Here is a 16,133-nt window from a genome sequence, read left to right as displayed (position 1 = left end):
CTTTTAGGGCTTTTACCAAAGCATACACCTGTTTCTCAAGAATATTATATTTCAGCTCAGAATCCCTAAGAATCTTACTGAAGAATGCAACTGGCTGCTCTTTCTCTTCATCATTCTTTTGCAGTAAGACAACAGCTATTGAACTTGATGATGCGAATGAAAAAACTTGGAAAGGCTTTTGGTAATCAGGGTTGATTAAGACTGGAGCTGCCTATAATGCCTCTTTAATCCTAGAAAATGATTCTCTAGCTTCTTTGGTCCAATTCACTTCATTCTCCTTCTTTATCATATTAGTAATTTCTTTTACAATTTCTGCATAGTTGGATACAAATCTTCTCAAGAAGTTTATCTTTCCCAGAAACTTTTGAATATCCTTTTTACTCCTAGGCAATGGTATTTTTTGCATAGCTTGTACTTTGGCTGGATCTATCTTCACTCCATCTCTGGAAACAATGTGTCCCAATAGTTTTCCTTCCTCTAGAGCAAAAATGGATTTCTTGGGATTTAAGGAAAGTCCAAATCTTCTACATTTATCAAAAGTCCTTTTCAAATGGTCCAAATGTTCTTCATCAGACTTTGAGAAAATAGTAATATCATCCAAATATATTACTACAAACTTATCTCCAACAAAAGCAATGTCCATAGCCCTTTGAAATGTAGCACCTCCATTCATCGATCCGAAAGGCATTCTGCCATACATAAGTGTTCCCCATGGAGTTTTGAACGTTGTTTTCTTCTGATCCTCCTTATCCATAGCCACCTGGTTATAACTAGAAAATCCATCTAGCATTGACATTCTAAAAGATCATGTTACCTTTTGCAACACATGATCCATCTTAGGCAATGGATAGTTATATTTCAAAGAAGCCCTTTTGAGATTTCTGAAGTCCACACATAACCTTATTTCTCCATTTTTCTTTCTCACAAGTACTAAATTAGCCACCCAATTAGAATCCCTGAGTGGGACTATTATTTTGGCATCAAGCAACTTCTTGACCTCCTTTTCAATTGATGGTAGAAGCAGAGGATTTATCTGTCTAAGCTTTTGTTTGTAGGGTTTAATTCCCTCCTTCAAAGGAATCTTATGCTGAATAATATTTACATCATAGGTTTTGAGATCTTCATAGGACCATGCAAAGACATCAACATAATTCTTGAAAAGTTTAATATATCTTTCTTGAAAATTAGGTGAAACTCCACCATATAATTTGACTAACCTGGGATTCTCCTTAGTTCCAATGTTGTGATCGTGAATATGTTCATCCTGTGAAATTTTCCCTAAGTCCATAGCCACATCATTGGAATTAAAAATCCTTTCAAGAGGAACAAGTCCCTTTGGAAGAATATTATCTTTCAATTGAAAGATCTTCTGATTTGCTATTGAATCTTTTAAACCACTGACTTCTGCAATTTCTATTGTCTCTTCTTCATCCTGATCAATTTTTATGCCCTAGAACTCTTCCACCATAGTCAAAAACTCCTTAATCTGCTGGTCATCCTCAAAAACTTGCCAGTTCTTAACATTATGAGGAATAGAAGGTCTGTGTCTCATTTCTACCTCATATCTTAGTCTTGGATTAATAGGAGGCTTGAAAGTATAGGCATCCATAGCCAATGAATCTGCTAATCTATTCTCATCTCTTGGAATGAATTGAATGTTAAAAGCTTCAAAAAAGTTCTCAATCAAATCCCATACCTCATTTCTGTATGCCCTGAGCCTAGGATGCTTTGTTTGGTAGTGATATTTTATTTGCTTAATAATTAGCTCCGAATCTCCAAAAGCAGAAATTGACTTAACTCCCATCTGTTTAGCTGTTTGTAGAGAAATAATCAAGGACTCATATTCTGCCACATTGTTTGTTGCCTCGAACTCTAATTTAAAAGAAAAAGGGAACATATTACCTCCAGGTGCAATTAGAAGAAAACCAGCACCTGTTCCTTCCTTGGAATAAGCTCCATCAAAGAAACATTTCCACACTTCTTCAGTTTGCAGCTCTGTAATTACATTGGCTGAAGCAAGCTGCTTCTGATTATCTTCAGCCAGCTCTGCATTATCATGCAATGTGAAACAAGCAAAGTCATCCTTCTCCTGACTATATACAGGTGAATTTCTTGCTCCATTTTTTGTAATTGTTTTTACAAACCTAGTTTCTCTGTACAATCTCCTCTCCTCCCCACCAAAAATCAGTATAACAGCATATGTAAAATCTAGCTTCAAAACACCTCCCAATTTAGCCCCCCGGGACCTAGATAGAAGCATTCCAAATCTAGTACGGATATCTGCTACTAAAACATCCATGACCAAGCTTCTAGCTGGAATTTGGGCTAGTGACACTGCCATATCCTTAATAACCCCCAAACACTTGAATTTGTTCGAATCAAAAGAATACAAATCCATATAAGGTTTGGTCACTTGTAGATTTAGTTGCTTCATCACTGACAAAGGCATAAGATTATGTGAAGCTCCCGAATCAAACATACAATTATGTAGGAGGAAATCATGAACCAATAAGGAAATATAAAAAGGAGGTATTGAAGAATCTACTTCCTCTACATGTGGACCAAAAACCACTACTGGTTTATCCTCTTGCAGATTTACAATGTCATTTATACTCTCATTTTCTTTTAAATTAATAAACTCAGCAATCTCCTTTTGATAAATAGGTGTTTTTTCCAACTCTGTAAGGGGAACTTGTATTCTTACCTTTTCCAACTCCTTAGTAAGACTAAACAAGTGACCCTATTTAGTAGTCCTTTCGTTCTCATCTTCACCTTTCTTCATGACTGGAATTACTTGAGGAATTGAAACAAGTTTCTCCAAAGGAATTTTTTCAGTTTGATCTTGAGAAGACTCACCTTGAAGTATCTGTGTCTTGCCATTTGCGTTCTGTTGTTGCTTTCCTTTATTTACTTGTTTTGCAGGCTGAGATTCTTGTGGAGTCGCCTTTGGTGAGGAAGTTGAAACTTGCTACTCACTTTCATTTTCTTGATTTCTTGATCTTTTCCTCGATCTCAAGTCATACTTCTTATGTAGTTCAGCCTGCATAAAATCAGAAAATTGTTTCCAATATTCATCAATTTCATTTTCATCATGAATGGCATCTATTTCATCATATACATATTCTTCTCCTTTGATACCAAGTTCATCTTCATCTACTGCATATAACGTAGAAATTTGATCTTCAGGTTGTTCTTCACCAGGATCTGCTTCTATATATAATGGTGCTTGAATCTGATTTTGATCTTTTCTTTCCCTTTGCAGGATTTGCAAAGGTTGTCTTCTGTATTGGGGATTAAAGTTCTTATTATACTGTGTTTTCTTCTGCAAATTCTTATTTTCTAACTCTAATTTATTTAACTTATCTGAAAAAGTTTTAAACATATCCTCCAATGCTTGACTTTGAGAGGATTCTATCTTTTCCTTTCCCTTGTCTTGGGTAGGTTGTGTCTCTGGTGCTTTTCCTGCAGCCACCAGATTTGCTTCTATCTCTAATGCATCTGTTTGGATCTGATCAAGGGTTGGAGATCTTCTTTCCCTTAATGTGAATCCAAAATTTGATTCAAAAGCCCCTACAAAAGTTATTTTTGCACCAGCAGGAGGAGGCTTAATCTCCACTGGGAGTCTATTGTACAATTTGTTAAATCTTCTGACAAATTTGGCCACAGTTTCATCAGACTTCTTCTTTATGGCATTAAACTCTGTTAATGAATACCCATGGTCTCTTTTTTCTCCCCATTTCTGGATGAATAAACGTTCCATCTCTTCCCAAGAAGGAATAGAATTATTAGGAAGTCCTTTAAACCATTTCCTTGCTTCTCCATCCAAGGACTGAACAAAAAGTCTTAGAATAACATCTAAATGTTCAACGTTTAGGCTATCTGCAAAATTGCAAAATACTGACACATGATTCTCTACAGTTTGTTCATCTTCCCCTGTAAAATGAGGAAGAATTTTGAGGTAATCCTATGGCATTTGATTAAACAGTTGTGGCAGTTGAAGGGGTGCATACCTATTCATCACGATTGCAGGTACTACCATGTTTATTGAACTTTGATTACCAATAGATGTGGAACCAGACTGAGAAGTAGATGGAATGTGTAGAGGTGGTAATGTAGCTGTTGGTTGAGGTTGAATGACTATAGTAGATAAATGAAAAGAAACAGATTCTAAAGATTTGCCTTGACAGTTAGGTTCCTGAAATGAAGATGATGAAAAATATGACTCTTTATCATATGAATGTCCAGGTGAATTGCTGCCTGATGTAGAAAATATAGGAATTGGTGTACTTGGAATCTTAGACCTCCAACCCTCCTAGAAACTAGCCTTTTAGGATTTGAAAGAGCTTGAACCTTCTGTTATGAAGTTTCTGATCTTGTATGCGGTCTTCCTAAAGCCAGAGTTATTATTTTGATTCAAAACAGCCAAATATTTCCTCCTCACTGAACAACCAGAGGAAAATATTGAAAACCCAGGGAAAAGTATTCTTGTCTTCTCTCCCCGACAATGGCGCCAATTAATTTTTACCTTAAGAAACCAATTTCCTAACTGTGGAGAAATTGTGCTTAAGACATTAATAAATATTATTTTACTGTCACTTATTTGTCACTTTATTGTTTGTCGTGTCCTCAAATGAAGGACCTGGAGAACTTGGTCTTGAACCCTTAATACATGTATGACCAGAACATATCAGAATGCCATTTGTTGCTAGATATAAATGATGAATGAAGAATTCTTGAAGGAGAAGTTAAAGATAATATGCTCATCTTTCACATAAACTACTATCTATAACTTAGAAGAATTATGAAACTGAGAACTGAATCATAGACAATATGTTGTTTAACACAGATACTACTATCTGTGACTCTTGGAGAAGTTAAAGATAATATGCTGGTATTTCATAGAAACTATTCTATATAACTTAGAAAGGAAGGTGAAAAATTCAAGTATAGGAGCGCTCTTTTAAGGAATTTTAACTTTATCTACATAAGCAAATAAAGACCTGCAGCTTCATTACTATACTTGAAAGAAGAAAATATTAGATGACACATAATAGAGAAGTTACAAAATTATACCCAACAATTCATGGAAACTTCTGATTCTTTCATTAATCAACAGCTATATCACAAATACAGTGGCTTAGTCTCCAGGTTCTCCAAAATTCGAACCCTTTCTTTGTAAATTTTCCTCTTTTTATACATTGTGGAACGGTTGTTGATTTTTGAAACTGCCAAAATTATTTAACTGCTTCTCTAACTATATGAAGTAAAAACTATTACAGGATTTTACAGAGGGTAAAAGACACCTCAAAGAACATGAAATAACAGGAACATAACTGAATTCAGAAGGGGACGATAACTGTTGGCTTGCTCTGTTAATCCACTGCCGAATTCCTCTGTAAATGCCCTAATGATGCTTAATTCGTTTTAGCCGTAATGAAATGCGTTTAGCTTGTGTAATCTTGGGCTTACATGGGCATTTTGATTGGCCAAAATACAAAGAAAACATACCTGATTGTCTTCCTCTTCAGATTCGGCTCTAACCCTGATTTTCCACTTTACACAGTGAAATTAACGCGAACCTTTGATTAATACGGAACTCAAAAGAGTTAATCTTGCTTTATAAATCTGTCAAATCTGCCTGTTTAGCGCTCCGTTGACTTCCATCGCAAATCGCAATCAGCCCGATATATCACTGCAAAACTTAACTTTACGCACCCTTAAGCCGCATAACTATGGTAATATTGGACTTATGCATAAATCCTTCATATTTGTGCTTTTTCCATTATATACCTTTTATAATAGAAATATGCCATAAAACATGCTTTTTCCGCTTTTAATATGGGCTCCGCACAACTATCGAGGCATACCTTTTCCACCGATATATCCCCATTGTAGATCTGTGCTTTTCGGATCAGACGGTCTATAAAGATTTCGGGTGGGACATAAGCCCAGAGAATACCCGCCCGAAATGGGCGGTTTTCTCTCTCCACCCGGCTGCTACATGTCGAATGATAAGTGGGATCGGGTGAGCTCCAATAAAAACCACTTACCATTTTTTCTCCACCCAAAATCCCACTTGTAACTTTAAATCCGCCTTTTCGTACGCCTCGCAGACCCGTTGGGGCTTATAAAACATAATATATATATGCCTTGATCCGGCCTGTTCAGTGCTTATTTCTATTACAATCCTTTATAATATAAATACATATAAAAATGCAGGGCTTTTCGATATAGCGGACCCGCTAGGACTTTACAAATATATATATATATATATATATATATTTCGGGTGCCCTTATCGCGGATCGCAATCGGCAGGATCACATACATATATAATAAGTGCTCTATGTTATTTTGGACCCGCCGGCATTATAAACGCAATATATATCTTTTCAGGTCCGGCTATCGTGAATCGCAATCGACAATCGGTGAATGAACCAATACATATGCATTCGGCGCTTTACGGACCCGCCGGGCTTTTAAATATAATATATATATTTTGGGTCCGGATCCTTGACACTTTATAACTTGTTTCTTTTGCGATTCTGATACACAATATGCTTTGCGATATATATATATATATATATATATATATATATATATATATATATATATATATATACGTATACATTCATATAACCATTGGCTTAATCCTTGGCTATACCGGGGTTGATTCTTTTATTTTTACTTGTTCCTTTACAAAGAAAGCATACCCGATATACCATTATTACTCCTTCCTTTTGCTTTTATCTATTTTTAAAATATTTTCAAGTTCTTGTATGAAAAATGAATACTACAAGCAACAAAAATGCATGTTACAACATCTACTATATGATTCACCTATATCTTCCTGCTAAGAGAATATGTAACCCTATTCTCTTTACCTTTGATGTACCTGATATCAAAGTCAAACTCACTAGTCATAGCCAACCATCTAGTCTGTTTGGAATTCAGATTCAACTGGTCAAATAGATACCTCAATCCACTATGGCCACTCATCAGTACAAACCTCCTGCCAAGAAGATAGTTCCTCCGCATCTTTAATGCATGGATGATTGCTGCCAACTCAAGATAATGTGTCATATAAGTCTACTCATGCTCATTCATTTCCTGTGACTCATAGGATACTACATGTCCTTCCTGCATAAGGCATTTGCCAAGTCCTCTCTTAGATGTATCTGTACACACCACAAACTCTTTGTTTGGATCTACAATATTTAGCATTGGAGCATTTGTCAACAACTACTTCAACTATTCAAAACTCACTGCACATTCCTTTGTCCATTCAAATTTCTTACCTTTCCTCTGTAGTGACGTAATAGGATATGAAATATGAGAGAAGTTCTTGATGAACCTCCTATATTAACCTGCTAGCACCATAAATTATCTTACCTCATCAACATTTATAGGAGTTTCCCACTCCATGATATCCCTTATCTTCTCTGGATCCATTGTTATACCTTCCTTGGAGATCACATGTCTCAAGTAATGTACCCCTGTCTCAAAGAAACTGCATTTGCTAAGCTTGGCATACAAATGATGCTCCCTTACTAGTCTCAACACTGTTGCTAAATGCTTGACATGTTCTTCCTCATTATTAGAATATATCAAGATTTCATATATGAACACAATAACAAACTTGTACAGATAAGGATGCAACACATTATTCATCAAGGACATAAAGTTAGTTGGAGAATTAATCAAACCAAATGGAACTACAACAAACTCATAATGCTCATACCTAGTCTGGAAATTTGTCTTGTAAATTTCCTCTTCCTTGATGTGTACCTAATGATATCTTGATCTCAAATCAATCTTCAAGAACATTGTTGCTCCCTTCAACTGAAGGAAAAAATCATCAATCCTCGGCAATGGATACATGTTCTTGATGGTCACCTTGTTCAATGCATGTAACCAGTGCACAACCTTAGAGTCCCATCCTTCTTCTTCAAAAAAAATACTGATGCACCCCATGGTGATACACTTGGCCTAATGTATCCCTTGTCAAGCATTTACTTCAACTGAAACTTCAGCTTTACCGACTTTGGAGTGCTCATCCTGTACGCTGCCTTTGATGCTAGTGCTACCCCTATTACTAATTCAATATAAAATTCCACTTATCTGTGAGGTAGAAACTCTGAAATCTCTATTGGAAACACATCCTAAAACTACTATAAAATTAGGTACCTACTTAATATCTCTGCATTCTCATCCTCCTTAGCTTTATCGCTAGAAGCATGCACTACAAATAGCACACATCATTTTCTGCTACTGTACTTTTCCTTCATAGTTGTCACCATTCTAACTAATGTTTCTTTCTTCTTACTCTATAAAAGTCTTTATTCCCCATTGTCATCCAAGAACTCAATGGATTTTTCATAACAATCCACCTTAGTCCTATGAATATACAACTAGTCTATTGTCACTCCTAGAGACAATCTCTGGGTTGATAGGAGACCGATGCCTAGGACATCCTAATTAGTGTTGTCAAATTTTTCTTAAGGACTTGTAGCACCATAGTTTTTCATGTAATTCAAATAAGCTTGATTCAAAACCATTCATAAAGATACAATGTATGAACCAACACACACACACAAGAATACACAGGAAATGATCCTCTATCAGTGGTGGCCAAATCAAATTGAGAGCTTGTAGCAAATCAGTTCTTAAGATACATGTAATTGTAGAAGAAAGTAAAGGAGAAATCCATCATCCAAATCTTAAACCTTAAGAATTTTGTATATTTGGATTTAGAGAGAAATGAGAGAAAGTAAATGTTTATGGAATCCTAAGATACATGGAGCTATTTTTAAAAACTTAATTTCCACATCCGTACATGCATTATCCATTAATAACTTGATCGAAATGAATCTTATCTAGGCATTATCTATCAATAACTTGACTGAAATGAATCTGCATCTAATAAGAAATATATCTGGAAGCTACTTGACATGCAATCTGAGAATAATATTCAACATATATGAAAACACAAATGGAGATGAACATACTACAATCCAATAAGTTTAAATGACCAAAAATATTGCATTAATTTTCTGAGAAACATACATACATCGATATTCACAACATTGTCTTCATGAAACCAAGAAAAGGTCCTTTCGAAGAGTTCTTTCCAAACATTTTGAACCTTATTTAAGTGTTTTTTCCCTCTTTTTACGAGGAGGGGGAGCTTGAGAAACAGTTACAAAATATCTCAGCTGAGCTCCATCTGTCTCTACGTCCAAAGGCTCTACTATCCAAATCATTGCAACAAATTTGATTCCTTTCTTTAAAATACAAAAAAATAACAAATTGGAACAATTGAATGATGGTCAAGAAAAATATCTCCATGCCATGCCAGTGAGTGCCTCCATTCATGCCACATCTTTAACCACAATGTTCCTCTTTAGGTACTCGGTCGATTCGCCTGTCACTTTCCCCTTAACCACTTGAATTCCCCACTTTCTAGAGTTGGGAGCGATCAACTGGGGTAGCCTTAGTGGTGTTCGAGATGCCATGTGCTAGCCCAATATCATAACCCATCTCATCAAATTTTTTTAAAATACCAATTGTTCTAAAGTTCCAGCATCCTCAACCTCCGATATGTCGACCCCTGATATGATGTCTTCACTCCACGTGTCACCTCATAAGTGGTGACATGTGTCATCCAGATTTGTTCCCTTAGGCCCCTCAAAATAACAAAACTTCCTACCATGTGTCCTATCATATCGCCACGTCATACTGACGGCAGATGCCACTGTAGCTTTATCAGGACCAATCATATGTTGCCATGTATCTTTATCGAAGCCAATCATATGCTACCATGTGTCCCACTAGAGGAGAGAGAAAATGGCCTGTCAACCTTTGGTTTTGCAATGAAATCCTTCATTAATACTTTATTGACATTCCTTGACACTCACTAATACTATCAACACTTTATGATATCGCAACTTTTTAAAGGTTCTCACTTTAAGAAGCTTTGATTATGTGATACGTCGATGTTCTGATGTGTCGATGCTCCTCCAGCCTTCGATATTGCCTGCTTCGATGTATTGGACCTCCAATATTGTGATGTAAAATGCGTTGGACCTTTGATATTGCAATCTTTGATATTATGGACCTTTGATATTGCGATCTCTGATATTCCTTCCTTCCTAAGGCTTCAAATACTTGAAACTTCAACAGACCATATCTTTTGATCCAGGAGTCCATTTTTGGACTTCCACATATCATTGGAAAGCTTGTTTTGAGCACTTTACTATGGAGAGGGTCCAATGTAGGCTTTGAGTCATACCACTTTCTAGAATATGACTACAAACTTCTCTGCTCATTAAGTTTTTGTACAAATGAAATCACACCCACCATGATGATCCTCCACATGAATCCTGCAACTACCATAGGAATCCTTCTGAGCCATACATTTGTTGCAGCACACATTCTTATCAGTCTAGCTGACATCAGTTCCTTAGTCCTATAAATATACAACCAGTCTATTCCCAACAAAATATTGTATGATCCCAATGACAATACATTCAAATGTGTTGATGTAGGCATACCATTCAGTTCAAATGCACAAGATCTTGCCTAATGATGAACTCTCTTGTTTGTACCTGTAGCCAACTATACTAACCAAGATTATGCATGCACTTCTTTATTCAAACCACACTTATCCACCAAGTTAGGACTAACATAACTATAATTATATCCAGGGTCAATCAAAATAGAAACAACTTGATCACAAATCTTAACGTCCATCTCAATGATAGATGTTTTGTGATATGAGTGCATGTTATGCGGTGTTGCATAGAAACGAGGAATTCTCTACCTGAAATCTCCAATAGTATGCGCCTCCTATGCACCATAAATATGAGGCCTACCACCCTAATATTGTGGGCAATCTCTCTTGATATGCTCCTTACTACATATCCAACACTCCAACCATCGGGTACCATCACCTCTATTCTGTTGCCCTCTAGGTTGTGACCCATGTCCCTATCTAGCTACATTGAACTTCTTGTAAGGTGTAATATTTTCTTTCTCCTCTACATTCTGAGGCCTTTTTCTTTTCAGCTACCATTTACTTTTATCTTTGTCTTTCCCTTTCCAACCTTGTTGATATTTTGTCTTTCATTTTGAATGCTCATAACAGTGCTTCAATTTCCCAATGACATCCTCAAGTGACTGAGGATCATCATACTTAATCCGATCTCTAAATGCTAATGGAAATCCACTAAAAAAAACAATAAACTTTAGTCTTTTCATCTTTAAGGTATAGTACATACCTCAACAACCCCAGGAACTTGGTCGTATACTCCTCATCTATCATTGATCCCATTTTTAGTTCATAGATTTCCTTAGCTTTGTTGTCATAGTACCTCTCTAAAAAGTACTTCATCTTGAAAATTCTCTTGAATTCATGCCAAATCAACTCTTCTGTCCTGATGTCTTTGGACCAATTTACATCTTCCCACCAGATATTTTCTTTACCTTTCAGGATGAATATAGATACATTGGCCTTCATATTATCTATGTAATTATGCAACTCAAATAATTTCTTCATACCAAGTAACAAAGCCTTTGCATCCTTTGCCTTCTTCAAATATCCTTCAAAGGTAGGTGGCTTAGCTTTCTTAAAATCATTTGGAAAGTATCCCCTGTCACTCCTATAAGGGTGATAATGATGATGATAATAGTGTCTGTCAGAACTAGAACTAGAATAGTACTTGTGTCCATCACCTCTCCTATCCAGAGTATCCAAGAGCCTCCCATCTCTAATTGTGGCATCTCTATCTAACCTGTGACCGCCATGAGACCTACTGCAAAATGCCCCATTAGTCTTATCTTCCAACCCATGGTTGATCTGAAGTGGCCCCTGTCACTGCAATTCTGAAAAACTCTAAAGGATTACTGTACTTCTGCTTGTTTCGCCTATTCCTACATGATTCTATCATTGTCTTCTTTGCAACTTCATATTTCTACCTTCAAAATTATCAATGTTTCTATTAATTCAGAAGAATTCTTAACACCATGTTTCTTGTCTGATCCATAAGGTGAATCTCATGATCTATAGTCTACCACCTTGATAGTCATCTTTGATCTCTTTCTTTCAAGTATACCATATCAGCTAAAAAAAAACATAAGCATAACCAACATGGCTTAGTATAGTTTAGGGAGGATATCCCATTTGAGAGATCAACCATATTAGCATGATACATGTATAATCATAATCATAGCAACATATAGATATCATCCTAACCATATTCCAGTCATCAATGCATGACCATACCAACCACACATCATGACCTCAGGCATGCCAACTACAACCATATCAATGTATGCTTAACAACATGTAAACATTGTCATGCATAAACAATGCTTAACTGACATACACTCATGCTGACACATTCAACAACAACACCATCAACTTTCACATGGTGACACAACTACAATCATGACCAACACCATGCATATGCAACAAGCACATAGACCAAAAGTATAAGTAACACATATGCAATCAACATGAATGCATGACCAACACACCACCCATCCAGTCCAAGGGGTGAATCATGCTATGATACCACCCTGCAACACTCTCCTCCCACATTTACCCAAGCTACCTAGTCCATTGGGGTAAACATGTGACGAGAGGCTACTATGATGTGATTTGACTCCCCATGTATAGTTGTGGAAGTGGAACAGACAGAACCGAACCAAACTAACCTTCTACACATGCAACAAAACCTTCAGGAGCCAACCCACCCTTCCAGGTGACCAACTCATGAGGTAAATCAACATTTTTACTGACCTGGAGCCCAAGTCACTCCCTTTCCAAGCCCTCCAAGTGACTGAGAGCCCTAGCCACTCCCATGAGCATGACTGGGTCTAATTGTAGCCTTTTTATTCTTGTGTTATGCTAGTGACTGAAAAATTTAAGGCTATTCTCCAGGGATAGGACCCAATCATTGTCTAGAAACTTATGAAACTTCCAGAATTCATAAAGGACATGAAGACAATGCTTTTGATAACAAACTTGATCAAGGAATTGACTGGACCCCTACTAGCCATGACAGAAATTTCATCAAACACATCACAAATATGCATCCTACAGGTTATAACAACAGATCTGATTATATGGGTCTCATACTTATCTAAGATTCACTAGGAGGCATTGATGCCTTATCACATTAGCTGCATTATCAGCTATTAGGTCATATATTCATTGCTCATTCATTTACGAATCAAAACATGATGAGATCCATACATCATCATTGTCATAAAAGATACTCTTAACCAACATATAAACAACAAAAATAACATGGATATGACAGTCATAAATACCACATATGAACCAGTACATTTGCACATAAAATACCAAGGAGAATAAACTCTTACTAATGAATGATTAGGCCAACCATATTCGAGACTTCCACATTCCACCCAACCATAGATTGGTTGACCCAAATCTCTCTTTAGTGAATCACCCCTGTGCCATATTCCAAGCATGAATATGGGATTGATAACCAAAAATCAACTAAGGCTTCCCTAGGCTACACCACCTCACCCTCATCAATAGAACCAAGCTTTACCACAATCCAAACCAGATTACTATGCCCTAAACAAGCATGGATGCCTCCGAATATCTCCACATAAACCATGAGGTATTTGTTTGTCTCAACCTCTCGGCTTTACTATGTATCCCGCCATTACTTTTCAAGGCATTCCTAGGCCTACGAGGTCTCTACCCTCTGTAATTTATTGTGTATCCCATCCCGGGATTCCTAGGCCCAATCAAGGGTACTCACCACTGAGCTTTATCATGTATCCTGAAATTCTCTGATCAAGGGATTTCTAGGCTCGATCGAGGTGTTCACATCCATGATTTACTGTGTATCCCATCTTGAGATTCCTATGCCTTGTGAATAATCCTGAGACCACCCCACTCAGCTTCGAGTTCATCCAGAAATCCATCTCAACCAAAGACAAGAGAACCCACCACACCATGGCTATCCGAAAATGGCAAGGCAAGGCTAAAAAACACTATCACATCTGGAAATACCCATGCCAATGATAGCAAGAGAACCAAGAACACACATGCATAACCATGCATGCCAAAACTAGCAAGGAAATCATACATGCAACTCGATACCTGCAAATAATCCTATTGTAGCCGCTTGATCCTACTCTTCCTTTCTTTATCTTTGCTTCCTCTTTTCATTCTTTTATTTTCTTGATCCAATGTTGAAGTGCTCCAAGAAAACTCTAAGTGTCCAACAATGTGAGAGAGAGAGAGAGAATAGAGAGAGAGCTCCAAAACAGAACTGACAAAAGGTACCAACTGATCCTCACAAGCCTTTTTATTAATCAGGTCTCTATTTTCTTCAATTTTCCATTATTTTCCTTCATTTTCCTCCTCACATGTAACTTGTGACTTTTCACCTTCCTTTTCTCCTAATTTCCATTATTTTCATAAATAAAATGCCATTTTTCCCTTTCAAATGTCTTTGCCATTGCCTTTACCAATTTCCTTAGCCATAATAAACTAAATGAACACACACACTAGGATGTTTAACCCAACTATCAGCTTGGAATAAGTGTCCCATAATCATGTTTATTATTTGGCCTTTATTAACATTTATTACATGTAATTTTCACCTCGGTTATTATAATCCACATAGATTGAAGCAATGATGCCAACAAAATGGATTAAGAGATAAACTCATAAACATTCGAATGCAGAAAATGAAACCACTCCTAAATACCCATCCAGATTCACTCATGTTTGAGATGAACTTGGAGGAGTAAGAGAAAATGTGCCATCATTTGAACTTGTGAGCTCAACAATCCTTGGCCTTCTGAAATCCTGGCACAACTATCAGGATTCATTTAATGGAAGAGACAAGCTACCATATTAGGAGATAATTTGGTCTGATTTGGTGTAGGAGGAGATTAGAAGAAACAATAGAGATTGTGTCACATCCATATATGATGAGGAAGAATATTGTGCTCTAGTTGGCAAAGGAAAGAATGTTAAAGGCATGAAGTCCTTAGGCAAGGCATAATTCATCCAGAACCATAGCAAGAAGAAAGACCTCAGTAAAATTAAATGCTTTCACTTCCATGAGTATGGACACTATGCAACCAAGTGTCCACACACGAAATCCAGTAAGGAGCATGCAGCGGGAGTAGGAGGAGATGCTCTCACATCACAATTCAAGTTGGAATTCACCCTCATTGCTTGCATGGAAAGCACAGTAAGAGGGAGTGAGTGGTACTTAGACTTTGGTGCCTCATATCATATGACAGAAAGTAAGGAGTTCAAGGGAAACTTGGAGGAGAAGGACTTGCAATTACACATATAACTTAGAGATGATGGAACATATAGTACCAAAGGGATTTTTCACTATCACCTTTAAGAAGGAGTCAGGCTCCCATCTTCATCTAAAGAATGTAATGTATGGAAAATTCCAAAAACTCCAGAACGTCGATACTTGATGGGATGGGCACACTGGTGTTTGGAAATTTCCAAGCACTTTTGTTAGGGGTTCACATAAATTCATTGATCCATCATAGAATTGTGTCATTTTTCTATGAGCATAGATGGCACACATACATCCATTATAAAATCTCTTTTACATCCATTCTCATACATTTCCTCTTGGGCTTTGAAAATATAACACCGAACCACAATCTGATGGATCGACTACTTACGGGGTTTGTAGGCTGTGAAAATTTGGGAATGTGAAGGAGGTCGAGGATGCAACTCGACCTCGTAACCTATCGTCTCTATGATGGTATTATCTGTGACTTTAAATTCAACTTTCGTGGGCAAACCCTTTCTGATTTCGGCGAACAGTTCCCAGGCCGCATGGGATTCGAATGCCTCTCCTTCTTGAATGACCATCCTGTCATGTATGAAATTCGCAAAGTTAAATTTGAGGAATATGGGTTTTAAGATTAGAAGTCAGATTTTAGTTGGGTATTTAATATCTCTCTTTTTTTTGATAGAGCGAAGTGTGCATATCTTATCCTGTTAATTTTCTAAAACTTAAGAGGATGGTAATTGTCAAAAAAAATTGTAAACTTGGTAGTACTTTCACTATTTATATTATCTGTCCAAATTCAACTTTTCTATTTGTTT

The 16,133-nt window shown here is 36.9% G+C and overlaps 1 pseudogene; it reads right to left on the bottom strand.

Moving 5' to 3' along the window:
- The window catches only part of LOC149265126 (uncharacterized), a 119,317-nt pseudogene extending 103,421 nt beyond the window's left edge, over positions 1-15,896 (bottom strand).
- Positions 15,897-16,133: the final 237 nt, after the last annotated feature.

This window comes from Pinus tabuliformis, chromosome 6 (assembly GCF_031772625.1).
Source record: "Pinus tabuliformis cultivar Carrire ecotype Pingquan chromosome 6, CPIR1, whole genome shotgun sequence".
Classification (NCBI taxonomy): Eukaryota; Viridiplantae; Streptophyta; class Pinopsida; order Pinales; family Pinaceae; genus Pinus; species Pinus tabuliformis.
The sequence above is the reverse complement of the archived record's forward strand: the minus strand, read 5'-3'. Positions and strand labels throughout refer to the sequence as shown.